Source organism: Danio rerio, chromosome 13 (assembly GCF_049306965.1).
Source record: "Danio rerio strain Tuebingen ecotype United States chromosome 13, GRCz12tu, whole genome shotgun sequence".
Lineage (NCBI taxonomy): Eukaryota > Metazoa > Chordata > Actinopteri > Cypriniformes > Danionidae > Danio > Danio rerio.
The window spans coordinates 11,279,355-11,293,149 of NC_133188.1; the positions used below are offsets into that span (position 1 = coordinate 11,279,355).

Here is a 13,795-nt window from a genome sequence, read left to right on the forward strand (position 1 = left end):
GAATGATAAAGCGAATGACAACAACTCTGCTGAAGTCTGTTCTAAAACGAAATCGAGTGACAAAGCGAATGACAACAACTCTGCTGAAGTCTGTTCTAAAACGAAATCGAGTGACAAAGCTAATGACAACAACTCTGCTGAAGTCTGTTCTAAAATGAAATCGAATGATAAAGCGAATGACAACAGCTCTGCTGAAGTCTGTTCTAAATTGAAATCGAATGACAAAGCGAATGACAACAACTCTGCTGAAGTCTGTTCTAAAATGAAATCGAATGATAAAGCGAATGACAACAACTCTGCTGAAGTCTGTTCTAAATTGAAATCGAATGACAAAGCGAATGACAACAACTCTGCTGAAGTCTGTTCTAAAATGAAATCGAATGACAAAGCGAATGATAGCAACTCTGCTGAAGTCTGTTCTAAAATGAAATCGAATGACAAAGCGAATGACAGCAACTTTGCTGAAGTCTGTTCTAAAATGAAATCGAATGACAAAGTAAATGACAACAACACTGCTGAAGTCTGTTCTAAAATGAAATCGAATGACAAAGCGAATGACAACAACTTTGCTGAAGTCTGTTCTAAAACGAAATCGAATGATAAAGCGAATGACAACAACTCTGCTAAAGTCTGTTTTAAAATGAAATCGAATGACAAAGCGAATGACAACAACTCTGCTGAAGTCTGTTCTAAAACGAAATCGAGTGACAAAGCTAATGACAACAACTCTGCTGAAGTCTGTTCTAAAACGAAATCGAGTGACAAAGCGAATGACAACAACTCTGCTGAAGTCTGTTCTAAAACGAAATCGAATGACAAAGCGAATGACAACAACACTGCTGAAGTCTGTTCTAAAATGAAATCGAATGACAAAGTAAATGACAACAACTCTGCTGAAGTCTGTTCTAAAATGAAATCGAATGATAAAGCGAATGACAACAACTCTGCTGAAGTCTGTTCTAAAACGAAATCGAATGATAAAGCGAATGACAACAACTTTGCTGAAGTCTGTTCTAAAACGAAATCGAATGATAAAGCGAATGACAAAAACTCTGCTGAAGTCTGTTCTAAAATGAAATCGAATGACAGCGAATGACAACAACTCTTCTGAAGTCTGTTCTAAAACGAAATCGAATGACAAAGCGAATGACAACAACTCTGCTGAAGTCTGTTCTAAAATGAAATCGAATGACAAAGCTAATGACAACAACTCTGCTGAAGTCTGTTCTAAAATGAAATCGAATGACAAAGCGAATGACAACAACTTTGCTGAAGTCTGTTCTAGAATGAAATCGTCCAAACCTTGAATCTCATACACGAGGAGCTGAGAGAGAGAGAGAGAGAGATCAACATATGCCACGTAACCAATATAAACTAATATAAAAGTGTTGCATACATCACAAGCATAAATCACGCCATGGACATCACAATTAAGATGCCTACTGGTTTAAAAAGACCTAGATTGAAAAAAAAAAAAAGATGGCAAAATGAGAACTTTTCTGACAAACTATAGTAAAAAAAAAAAGAATAAAAAAAATGAAACCCTGCAAAAACATTAAATGCAGGAATGGAGAAAAGAGCGATCTTTTATTATCAGCTGTCAGTCAGTGCCTGCTTTTTCTTTTCTTTTTTTTTCATGTCATTGACAATCGGATACGAGTCACCTTTAAAAGATGATGTAAGTAGGTCATAAAAAACAGATACAGTCTGAAAATCTGAATTGACCATCAAGCAGTGTAAATGCAGCCTCAAGGCCCGTGCAGGGACGCTTTTTGCTCTTGTTTTCCGTCAACGTTTAACGTCTTGTGACTAAATAAAGGGCGTCAATGTGATCGTGCACACCAACACGCAAAACGTCAGACGTAAAAGTGTCATTTTTCAAAAAAGCCTCATACTCATTATTTTTTTTTATTTGACGCGTCGCGTTAAAGCCTTCTCCAATCAGATTGGCACTTTTGTTCACGTGCACAGAGCTGCTGAAGCTTGCATTAACGCCCGATTCACACGGGGCGTCAGCATCAACGCTTCCCATTCACTTTGAATGGGTGACATCAGGTGTTGCTGAACTGCATTGTGGATCCGTCAGCGCCGCTTCAGAGGCTTTGCTCGCTGCAGAAGTTGGGACTAGCTTAACTTTTCAAGCGCCGACGGAAGCGTCAGCCAATCAGATCGCTGTTTGCAAATACAACAGCTAGACAGTGGCCTATAGCTGACTGAATTTCATTAGCTGACGCTTCTATGACGATCGTTTCAGCCCCAACTTCAGACACGCCTTCAGTCAAGCGTTGACGCTGAAGCCCCGTGTGAATGGGGCGTAACAGCGCAAAAACTGAACAAGATGCCTAGAGGTGATATGAATGTGGAGCTGCTTATTGCACTGGTGAACAATGATCATTTCTTCATTGCTAGAGCTGCTATTTGAAGCATCCATAACAAGAAGCGTGTCAACTTTCTGTCTTCTTCTGTGTTGCAAGCGGGTGTCAGAAGCTTAAAACTGTGTAGCGCCATCTAACGTCAAGGAATGATTTTGCATACTCTTCCGCTTGACGCCAGCGAAAATCGCTTGGGTTTGAATTCGGAAAAACATCTTGAAAAACGCTGACGATTAACGCAAAGGAAAATGTCCCGGTGTGTAAAAGCCTGTGGAGTTGTGGCCTTGCACGTTTGCATTGGCACATTGAGCTGTGATTTTTGTAATCTATCCTGCCTCATTTCAGGATCTCTGTGCTTCTTGAAAGTAGACATATGAAAAGACATGGATTCAAGGCCTGGAAAGTACTTAAAACATAACTAGGTCTTTGAAAGAGCTTGAATTAAATTTGTTAATGGTTTTATTTCAACAGTTGTACTCAATTGTCAAATACAGAATGAAAAAAAATCACAAATTCTTAAATTTAACGTTTAAATCTTGTACAATACACTGACAAGTAATGTACATTTTATCAATATTTCAGAAACCACATTTAAATATCACCAGTATTTAATTCAACAAATTTTGAGTTTTGAAAGTTCTTCCAACATGACTTTTTAAAACGATGAAACTTTTAGAAAATTACTTTTGGCATTTTTAAACTAGATATTAAGTGAAAGGGAATTTTTAAGTGCAGTATGGACTTTCATGGAACTACATATACTTCGGTATAAATTACAAAGGTGATTGACTTCAAATGAATGTTGTGTTTTAAAACTCTGAGAAAGTCCTTGAAACTAGTGTTAATGAAAGTATGGGAACCCTGTCATTTCTATTACTTACGGTCTGCCAACAACTTTTTTATATTCTTTTTAATGAACTTTTGTGACAAAACATATTGATAGAAGTAAACAGTAATAAATTGTTAATTGTTAATCCCATCCCCAACCCATCGTTCAATTAACAAAGCAAGAAAAAGAAAGATGGAAAAACATAAATACCAAATAAAGTACATTAGATGTACTTAAAGACATTAAAACTTACCACATGATTTTGTTAGCTCACATTGCCAGTTTTGCGGTCGTCAATTCATTCGTGCATGTCATTAGGAAAATATGGTTTGCCCATATAATCGTTAATTGAAATCTGAAGATGCACTTGCTGTTTGTTTTCAGTTAATTTGTCAGATTACGTGATTTTGAGGTAATGTGCTAACAATACATAACCACGCTTGTCCAGCTGTCAGTTTTGACAACGAACAGAAATGGTGAGCAGGAGGAGTCTGTTAGGTTGTAATAACTCTTCTAAAACCCATTTTCCGATCTTTCTAAGTGAAATACCTATTTTACTACATCCATTCAACTGGTGGTAGAAAAACAAGCCTCGCCCACTGTTTGCTCATTTAAAATTCCGTTTCTCTAAGAACTGCATCACTATACTAAAGAAATAACAATCACAGTTTTCGATTTATTGGGACTTTAAACATTACATAAGATAATAACTGCATACAAATAAAAAAATGAAACATTAAAATAAATGAACAAGTAAATAACTAAAATCCCTTCTTACAAAATGACAATGGTACAAGTTGCCAGAACTAGGTTTAATAGGCAGGCCTTTGATGTAGTCCAGAAAGTGCCAAGTCTTATAAAAGAAATTGAGTGTGCCGGAGAGTACGCATCTTAGCTTTTCAAGTCTGATACAGTAAAAAATGTCATGTATCCACTTGTCATGTGTAGGAGGGAAGTGTGTTTCCACTTTAGAAGTTTGGCACTTCTGGCTAAAATTTTAGTAAAAGCAACAACCTTGCTGTCACGCACTGTCAGATCAAGTATAAAAGATACTCCAAAGAGGGCTAGCAAAGGATCAAGGTCTATTGATTTTGAGAGCATTATTAAATGTATCAAAAATACCTTACCAAAAAGTTGTCAACTGTGGGCATGTCCAAAACACATACAGCTGGTTAGCAAGTGAATGTTTGCAACAGCTACAAGCAGAGCTCTTTTTGGAAAGAAATTAGCTAACTTAACATTGGTTAAGTGAGCTTTAAATAGTATTTTAGACTTCAAACCGTGCCTAACACATAAGAGGAGTGCACCTGAGCTAAGATATTTTTCTATAGATCCTCTATAAAGGTCTGACAACTTTGAGCCAAAAATGGCCATGTTACCCATTGTAAATAGCTTTGAGATGTATAAAGAATAGCTTGGCTCGAGTTGCTTGCCAGCATGGGCAAATCAGCATGACAAACTTGAGGTTTTGTGAGTCTTAAAAAAAATCTTAAATTGCTTTTTCTTAAAAATGCCTTAAAACCTGAAATTACAGCGTGTTCTTTGTGTCGCACCTTGACGTTGGTAGGCTTAGTCTATTTAGTTCTTCGGGCTGCCTCGCTCTGATGTTGAACCAACGAGAGGCGATGTGCGGAACACAACAAACCAACTATATAATAGGGGTCACTAACGACCAATTTTGTTTTTTATTCTTATACCAATTGGTGCCATAAATGTCATTTGGTGTGACACTGCAAAAAAAAAAAAAAAACTCTCAATAACTTACAAATAGCATAAGCGTTATTTATCTTTCATTTTGGATGCTTATCTTGTATAAATAAACAGAAAAATCGAATTATTTTTGATAGAATATAATACCAACATATTGTTATCCACATCTGACCATTTTAATGGCTACAATAAACTTGATAGATTTAATAGATTTATAAGCCACGCCTGTATACAAAGCCTAAAGAGGCTGAAAATAAATGGATATGGCAACTTTGCAAGCACACACTTAATAATGCATCTGTCTGGTTTGATGTTGTAATATTAAATTGGTCAAAAGTAGAGAATGGTAAACACTTAAGATCAGTTACCACTGTTTTATTTTGTTCTACAAGCTAAACACACTGAACAATTAAGGGAATTTACTCGCTTAAGTGTCTGTTATTCTTGAAATTTTAGTGCTTAAACTACACGACCCGACAAGTCTTGTCACCAATACAAATTTTAGGAATAACAAATAAGAACTTTACTTTTAGTTGTTCATTTGGCATCAGAAGGGGCTTATATGAAAGGTAAAGGCCTCAAAATTATGCTTTTGTTTTACCAAAATAAAATATGATCAGGCCTTGATTTTTAATTATTTAATTAGGACATTTTAGGACATTTAATTACATTTAATTACATTAATTACATTTATTAAATAATGTACAGTATAGAGTATAATGCAATGACTCGAATACCTTATTAATAAATTCATATGGAATGGCACAGAAAGCGTTCTAGCAGGACCCCCAGAGTTCACAATGAGTCTTTGGATTCATCTTGAATGGCTTCTTAATTTTACCCCAAACATGCTCAATAATGTTCATGTCTGGTGACTGGGCTGGCCAATCCTGCAGCACTTTGATCTTCTTTGTGAAGGCTGAAGTATGAGAAGGCGTGCTGTTGTGCTGAAGAATTTGCCCTCTCCTGTGGTTTGTAATGTAATGGGCAGCACAAATGTCTTGATACCACAGGCTGTCGATGTTGCCATCCACTCTGCAGGTCGCTCGCACGCCCCCATACTGAATGTAACACCAAACCATGATTTTTCCTTTACCAAACTTGGCTGATTTTTGTGAGAATCTTGAGTCAATGCAGGTCCCATTAGGTCTTCTGCAGTATTTGTGCAGTATCTGAAAAATCCACCTACCTTCAATTTCCAAATGATCAGCTAGAAGTCAAGTTATTGTTTGTTGCCACTGGCATTGATGACAAGACTATTGTCAGGTAGTGTATATGATTGTCCGCTTATTTGGAATATCAGTATATGTACATACATGTACACACACAGTTTGAAATGTCTAAATTGTAACACATTCATTTACATTAGTTTTGATATGAAAGTGGGTGCTTTCCCCTTTGGTTGTTGATGTCTGGATTTAAGGTAATTAAATGCAATCACTTAAATCATGACTGTGACTGATATATATCATCGCTCAACCTCCTGATAGATTAGATAGTTTTGAATGTAAGAGTCAATTTTCACTGTGGTGAAAATCAATGGGATAAGGGCTTTTGATTGGCAAGTACTTTAGTAGAGCACTGAGAAATATTTAAAGCAAACACATCCCTTTTCTCATTCCTTTCATCCAGCTTTAACACATAGCCTTCTTTTATTTGGCTTGAATGTTTCCCTACTTCTGTGTGCCGCTATACAACAATGCTTGTAAAGCCCTGAGCCATAAGGAAAGTACATGGTTGAGTGCCTGGAGCGACGGCCCAAGAATCAAGAGGTTGTTAGTTCTAATCCCCTCGTGGGTATCGCTGTCACGACGCCCTCCGGCGATCCACTTAACCTCCATTGCTTCAATTCATATCCAGCTGTTAACACATAACATGTGGCACTTTTTAGACAAGAGCGCTCCTTAAATGACAAGCCTCTATTTAAATGGGCTGACTGCTGGGATCTTGATAAAACAATCCTCAAAAATTACAAAAAAGCAGTAAAGGATGAGATCTGTGCCCGAATAACAGCGTGACTGAGTAGATAAGTGAACGGAGCTTTATCATACAAAAGCAGCCTCTTAAAAACTCAGCATGACCCCGCTGAACCTCCTGTTCCTCGCTTCTCTGTTCCTTTTGGCTCATCACTTTTCCTGACAGTACGGAGCGCTGCGCTGGATTTGCATAACAACGGGACAAAAATTGCAGGGTGATGAAGTGACAGATTGGAATTTGTGGGCTAAAACAAGCTGGCTGTCTCTGTTTTGAGTGTGTGTGTGTGTAAAGACTAAAGTGAACTGTGTTGCCGTTGGTCGGCCTACATTGTATTTCCATATGCATACTTTGACTCTCCATGCTTGAGGTCCTAGTTATTGTCAAAACACTGTAGGAATAATTGTTGGATAAAAGTGAATTTTTTTTTTTATCTTATATCTAGTTAAATATGCAACTGTAAGAAAGCAATTGTATTGAAAAAATTTGAAATACTGTAAAAAAAATCTGCAGTAATATTGTTACTAGTGTTTTCTTTTTTACTATATATAGTGAATTATATGTATATTAACAAGGCCAAAAATCACTTCACATTTTTTGTTGAAAGTACTGTGTTTGTTTTTATTTCTCATCAATTATATATTGGAGTTTTATGATCCATCTAGTTATAGTTTGCATTATATTGGAAAAATCTAACATTGCAATAATTTGTTATTCTGAGATTATATGTTGTGATACAAAAACAATTTCACTGGATGAAACTATTTGGAAAGAATAAATAAGTTTTAGATTGATTTGGATGATTCTGTATGGTATTGCATAAATATTATTAACAATCTAAAAGCATAGATTAAATTCGATATGAAAAAAGATACAAACTAATTAAAGAGCTTTTAATTGTTTTCCGAGAAGTATGTATTGAGATATTCAGCAATTGAACAATCAAATGTTAAAAAATATTGCATAGTCTTCATTTTATAAACAATAAAATAAAATGAGTCGTTATTAAGTCACAAACGGTATGATTTCTTATGCCTGAATGCTTTTAAAACTCTCACATGGTCACAGGCCTCAAAAAACACTTGCGAAACGATTCAGACTCTACATTGCGTATACTCGTGATGTGCTTTTTGCGAATGATCACATTGCGATATCGATGCTGAAACAATATATTGCGCAGCCGTACATCCAGGCTTGCTAATTAAAATGTTTATCACATTACTTTAAAGTTGTGTAACTAATAATGGTGATTTTTGTAAACAATAGTTTGAAACAACAAATATTGTGAAAGGCGCTATACAAATAAACTTAAATTAAACTGTGTGGTAATATGATGGTTTTAAGGAGTTTTGTAACTGGCACAGAGCCCCTCTACGTGTTTGTATTTGTGGCAAATCTGTTCTTTGAGCTTTGTTTTATCGTGACTTAGTGGGCAGTGCAGTTTAGAGTCATTCAAATTTTGTTGAGTTTTTTGTACCAAAGTAAATAGCAAAAATTAAGTATCATGTGCCTGCTAGTAGGGCTGGGCGATAAAATTGATATTGAATTTTATTGACCCAACACCAATGTCGATAGCGATGATTAAAAAATAAAAATGTTCGGTATGAAGCGCTATATTTTTATTAAAATGTGGCTGCTGAGCATGCAACTTGGAAGCAACGCCAATAAGTGTAGGGTGTTAGTTTGCTATTTCAAATGGAGGCACGCGGCGTGCACGCGGAGCGGTGTGCTCATGGTTTGGAAGCAGTGCGCACATTTTCCAGTTACACCTAGTTGAACAACATTTACACTTTTCCGAATGCCATGACTGCATTGCGATTTGTTCAAGTAGAACTAACCAATCTGCTTCACTCTTTGTATGGAATATACACATTTCAGTAATGGCAGACTAGTAACCTAAGAAAAACACAGGGCACCCAAACACTACAGTTTTTACTTGTCTCCATAAACTTGCAACTGAGCTGCAGCGTTTGTCCATTTGTTATCCTCTAAGAAAACGGTTGCCTAGTTACGAGAGATGCCATAGAAAATAGTGAGGGAAACCACGCGCTTACGTCTGTCACTTCAGCTCAAAAAAACAACACATGCTAAGATGAGTGCCCTATAGCAGCAGTGGGGAGATTGTAAATAAAAAAAGGATGTAAGGATGTTGCCAGAGTAGCTTTTTAGTTTCTTTTCTTGTTCATCCCGGCCACTAACTCCCCATCTGAAAGATTTTTAGCATAGAGGCTAATACAGTCATTCAACATTAAACTAAATTTGTAATGTTCAGTATGTATTTAAATAATAATGGTTAGTTTCTTTACTTAAAAGCTCAGATTTGATCATCATAATTTGTTTTGTTTACAAAGTTTGAGGTTTACTGTATGATTATTCACATAAGGTGTATCTACCTTAAAGTTTGCTTTGTTTGTTCAGTGTTCACACTTTACCATTGCACATTTCTGGAAGTTCAGTAGTATTTGTAGTCCATGTTGTTTCTTTAAGCATCTTTAAATGGCCACTTTTTGCGACTCACTAATGGCGCAGAAAGGAGCTCTTTTTCATTAAGTGCTGTGAAGAAATGGAGATGAGCAGCAGTGCCGCTGTTAGTCATGGGAATTTGGGAGTTTGCCTGACTGCCTGTGGCCAACACTGACTCCCACATGCACACAGCTGCGACGGTATCCTCATCCGCTCTCTCTGTCGCTCTCTCTCGGTTCTAGATGATTAGTATCGCCAGTGCAAACAGGCCCTATCGGTATCAGCCCATTAGCTAGCCTCTAAACAGCGCGTAAACACATCTTAATTATCTGGCTTGGTGACAGAGCAGCTGTGGAGGTGGACCCTCGCCCCTCTGCCAGATGGGAGCATCGCCCAGTAAAAAGCCTCCATTACGGCAGCGGAGTTGCGGCGTATCCACGACCAGAGCCCGCCGAGTTCACGCCGGGCACTCGCCGCACACCTATAATTTCCCGACATGCTTTCGCAGGGAACCGTGAAAAAAAAGCCTACTATTGTGGGGGCCTTGGTAATTGTAGTCTCGTTTAGAATTGGAAGTAGTAATTAGCGGCGAATTGGCATTATACGGCAGCATTTGCATCCCCGCTGGGTGTAAAATGTTGTTTTAATAGCGGTTTGTTTTCCCCACATGAAATTATCTAAGGGGGCTTTTATCACCTCTTCCCCTCTCTAGCTCTCACTCTCTCTCTCACACACACTCTCGTCTGGCGCCGGCCCATCGGGGGACGGCTAAGCTCACAGATATACAAATAATCTCTGCAAGTCTGGGTAACAGTCAACAAGATGGTTAAACTTTGGGATGAACCTGCAGATGAGGAAGCACTGCATATAGAGGATTGTATACTGTAAAACTAGTAGCATTAAAAAAATTAATTCAGGATTGTACAGTATAAGTCCACTGCAAGAAAATCAACAAGTTGACAAAAGTATTGAACTGGTTGTTGATTAAATTCACCCCATAATTTAAATTGTTATTAATTACATTGTTTTAAACACCTAAGACCTTAATTTATCTTTGAAACACAAATGAGGATATTTTAGATCTGAGAGCTCCCTCATCCTCCATAAACTGCAAAGTTCACAACAAGTTCAAAGTCCAGAAAGCGTAACAAAAAGCATCCTAAAAACATTTCATGTGTTCATTTCTTTAATCTGAATTATTTGAAGCAGCAATAATACTTTTGTGTTAACATAAAACTAAAATTACAGACTTTGTTCAACAGTTTCTTCTCCTCTGTGTCAGTATAGGGAACCTGTTGATGTGTCACGCTTTTGTCATGCCTATGTTGTAAAACCTATGATGCGTCTTTCAAAAGGAAGACTAAGCGAGCAAGCATCTGGGCTGTATATATCTGTACACAGTGCTTGTGAAAGTGTGCAATGTACTGACACAGAGAAGAAGAGACTGTTGAATAGTCATTATTTTTTATGTGCGCAAACGTATACTCATAATTTAATTATAATATTCCAATTGAATTGTAGAAACACTATTGAGCTGTAGAAACTTCTCTTCTCTCTCTATACATTAAAATAACACTCCCCCTTAATCTAGCACTCAATTCTCTGAGCACTAAAGGATGATTTATACTTCACGCGAAGGCTTCGCCATAACGCAGATCACATAACCCTTGCCGTGGCTGACTCGCACTTCTCAAAAAATGTAACTACACATTGCAACGACTCATATTGCAAGCTCTGTGATTGGTCGGCTTGGTAGCACTCACAAGCCTAGGCGGTGCTGAGAGCTGCAAGCCTGAGTAAACGATTGTTTACAAGTGTCGAGTCCTGTGATGGAGCTCCAGATGGAGACTTTTGTTTTGTGTTTACCTTATGATTAAAGTTAATGCACGTCCGCCGGTTCCGGCCCCTGATTGAGCGAGTTTGAGCTCCTTGTAGTGATCAGAAAAAAACGAAATGACGGCAAAAAAACTCGACACAGAGGAACATCAAAACCTACTGCCAGCTAGCGATTCGGAAGTGTTATTGCAGAGCAGCACAAACAGCATGCAGGAGTATAAATAAAGCGGAAGGCATACATCGTGGGCCACGCCGATAACTCGATGCAGAAGTAGGGCTGCTCGATTATGGGAAAAATCATAATCACGATTATTTTGGTCATAATTGAAATCACGAATATTCAAAACGTCAAAATTATTCGTCCTCCTGTGAATTTATTTTTATATATAAATGTTTCCCAAATGATGTTTAACAGAGGTTTTTTTTTTTTACAGAATTTCCTATATTTTTTTCTTCTGGAGATAGGCTTATTTGTTTTATTTCAGCTAGAATAAAAGCAGGTTTTAATATTTTGAAACCTATTTTAATAGCTCAATATTATTAGCCCCTTTAAGCAATATATATTTTTGATTGTCTGCAGAAGAAACTACTGTTATACAATGACTTGTCTATTTACCCTAATTAAGCCTTTGAATGTGACTTTAAGCTAAATACTAGTATATTGAAAAACATCTAGTAAAATATAATGTGCGGTCATCATAGCAAAGATAAAAGAAATCAGTTATTAGAAATGAGTTGTTAAATCTGTTATGTTTAAACTGTGCTTTAAGCATCTTCACTGTATTTTTGATTTTATTATTGATTAATAATAAAAACAGTCGGCAGCAGCAGGAATATCGCACGCTGTCACTTTAAGAGTAGTGCGGCTCTGATATGGTTTCTCTTTCACGTGTCTTTTGATTCTCAACTTGTTAGTTTATTACACAAATGAGGGTTAATATGAATAATCACTAAACACCGCACTCTGACACAAATGTGCATGTATTTGACCATTAAAGCGCTCACATTAAGATCGCGAAACTTGTGTGTGTGCTCTGCTGTCCGAGGGTGAGTACGGCGCGCGCGCAAACACACACACGCTACCTGTCCGAGGCTAAGCACGGCGCACACACACACAACAGCACATGCTCTTTTGCGCTTTTAAAAATATGAATGATGCGCATCTGGTACAGCAAAAGTTACATTACAGCACATGCTTTTAGTCATTTTCACATGGAACTTTGCTTTGCAGAGGCAGAGTTTTCACACGTGTACAACTGGAAAGGGGGCGGTACGTGATGGAATAATTGTTTATCTCGATTAATGGTTTCATAATCGTTAAAAGCCGAAATCGAAATCGGATTTTTGATTAATTGCACAGCCCTACGCAGAAGTATAAATCAGCCTTAAAATTTTCCTAGTATAATTAGCACGTCTTGTTTGTATTGTCTCCTTGTTGAATCGCCAAATGCCTCCTTAGTTTTAAAGGGTCACGAAACACCAAAACACATTTTTTGAGCTGTTGACAGTCGTATATGTGTCCCACACTTCTAAAAACACTATTAGGACACCTATATTTCACTAAAAAGTGTAAATTGGTTGTTTTTGCGTTATTTCAAGCAAATTCGTACTTCCGGTTTGAAACGAATTTTTGCAGCTGCGTCACGGCCATGACATAATAGCGTTGTATTCCAGCGTGCAGACTAGACGTCTATGCCAGAGTGTGTCTTATTACGTCTTACAGTGTGATGAATTAATGCATGAGTAAGGCTTGGTTCAAACCAATCAGCGCGCTCTATTGTGCAACTTCATTAATATTCATTACTGTCACGGTGTTTAGACGACAGAGACGCCACGTTGTGTTGGCAAAACAAGCGTGAAGTGTTGCTTTTATAGTTTGCTGCAGTTAAGTTTTGTTTTCATTTTCTCTCTGTGAGAGCGCAGCTGAAGTCATGTGTGGATTAACAGTGTACGCGACGCGCGACAACAATAGTTTTCGTGTCTAAGGAGGCACATTGTTTACCTGAGAGCTGTTCTCATCTGCAAACACTGAGATCCGGATTCGCTTGTAGTCTCCTCTGAATAAAGACACGGCTCTAGTTGCTGGTAATTGTCCTGTCTCTACAGATTTGGTAAGTGAGCGACCAGTGCTCTTTGTTTATTCAGTTTGTTCGTATCGAACAAATTATTGCACCGAGTGTAAACATGTTAGCACTACAACCAAACTATAACCTCGTGTAGGCTTTTCACCGGATTTTGTGACCGGAATAACACACGCGGCTTTCTGACGCTACCTGCCGTGTGCATCTAAGTTTCCGGGAAATGCGGAGTTTTTTTTCTCTTCGCCGTGCGGTATCAAACATTGCATGAAAATACACGCTTACAGCAGTTTCTCGAATCAAATATCTCGTTTGTCACGAGGGGCATGAATGAATTCCCTGAATCAAAGAGCCAAACTGCAGTTAAAGTCCACCATTTAATAATTTGGCAAATAATTCGACTACAGATGTCCATGTAAACAGTCACTTTGTCCCCTGTGTTTGTGTATTTTGACTCTGAAACTCAGCGCCCCCAAATAGACACTCCCACACCCTCCCTCTTTCTTCCTCCGACACTCCCCCCTAAACAAAAC

At 37.8% G+C, this 13,795-nt stretch overlaps 1 protein-coding gene across 2 annotated transcripts in view; it reads left to right on the top strand.

The window, feature by feature from the left end:
- Positions 1-13,795, top strand: part of lrpprc (leucine-rich pentatricopeptide repeat containing) — a 124,211-nt gene that overhangs the window by 48,038 nt on the left and 62,378 nt on the right. The gene's annotated exons all lie outside the window — the stretch shown is intronic.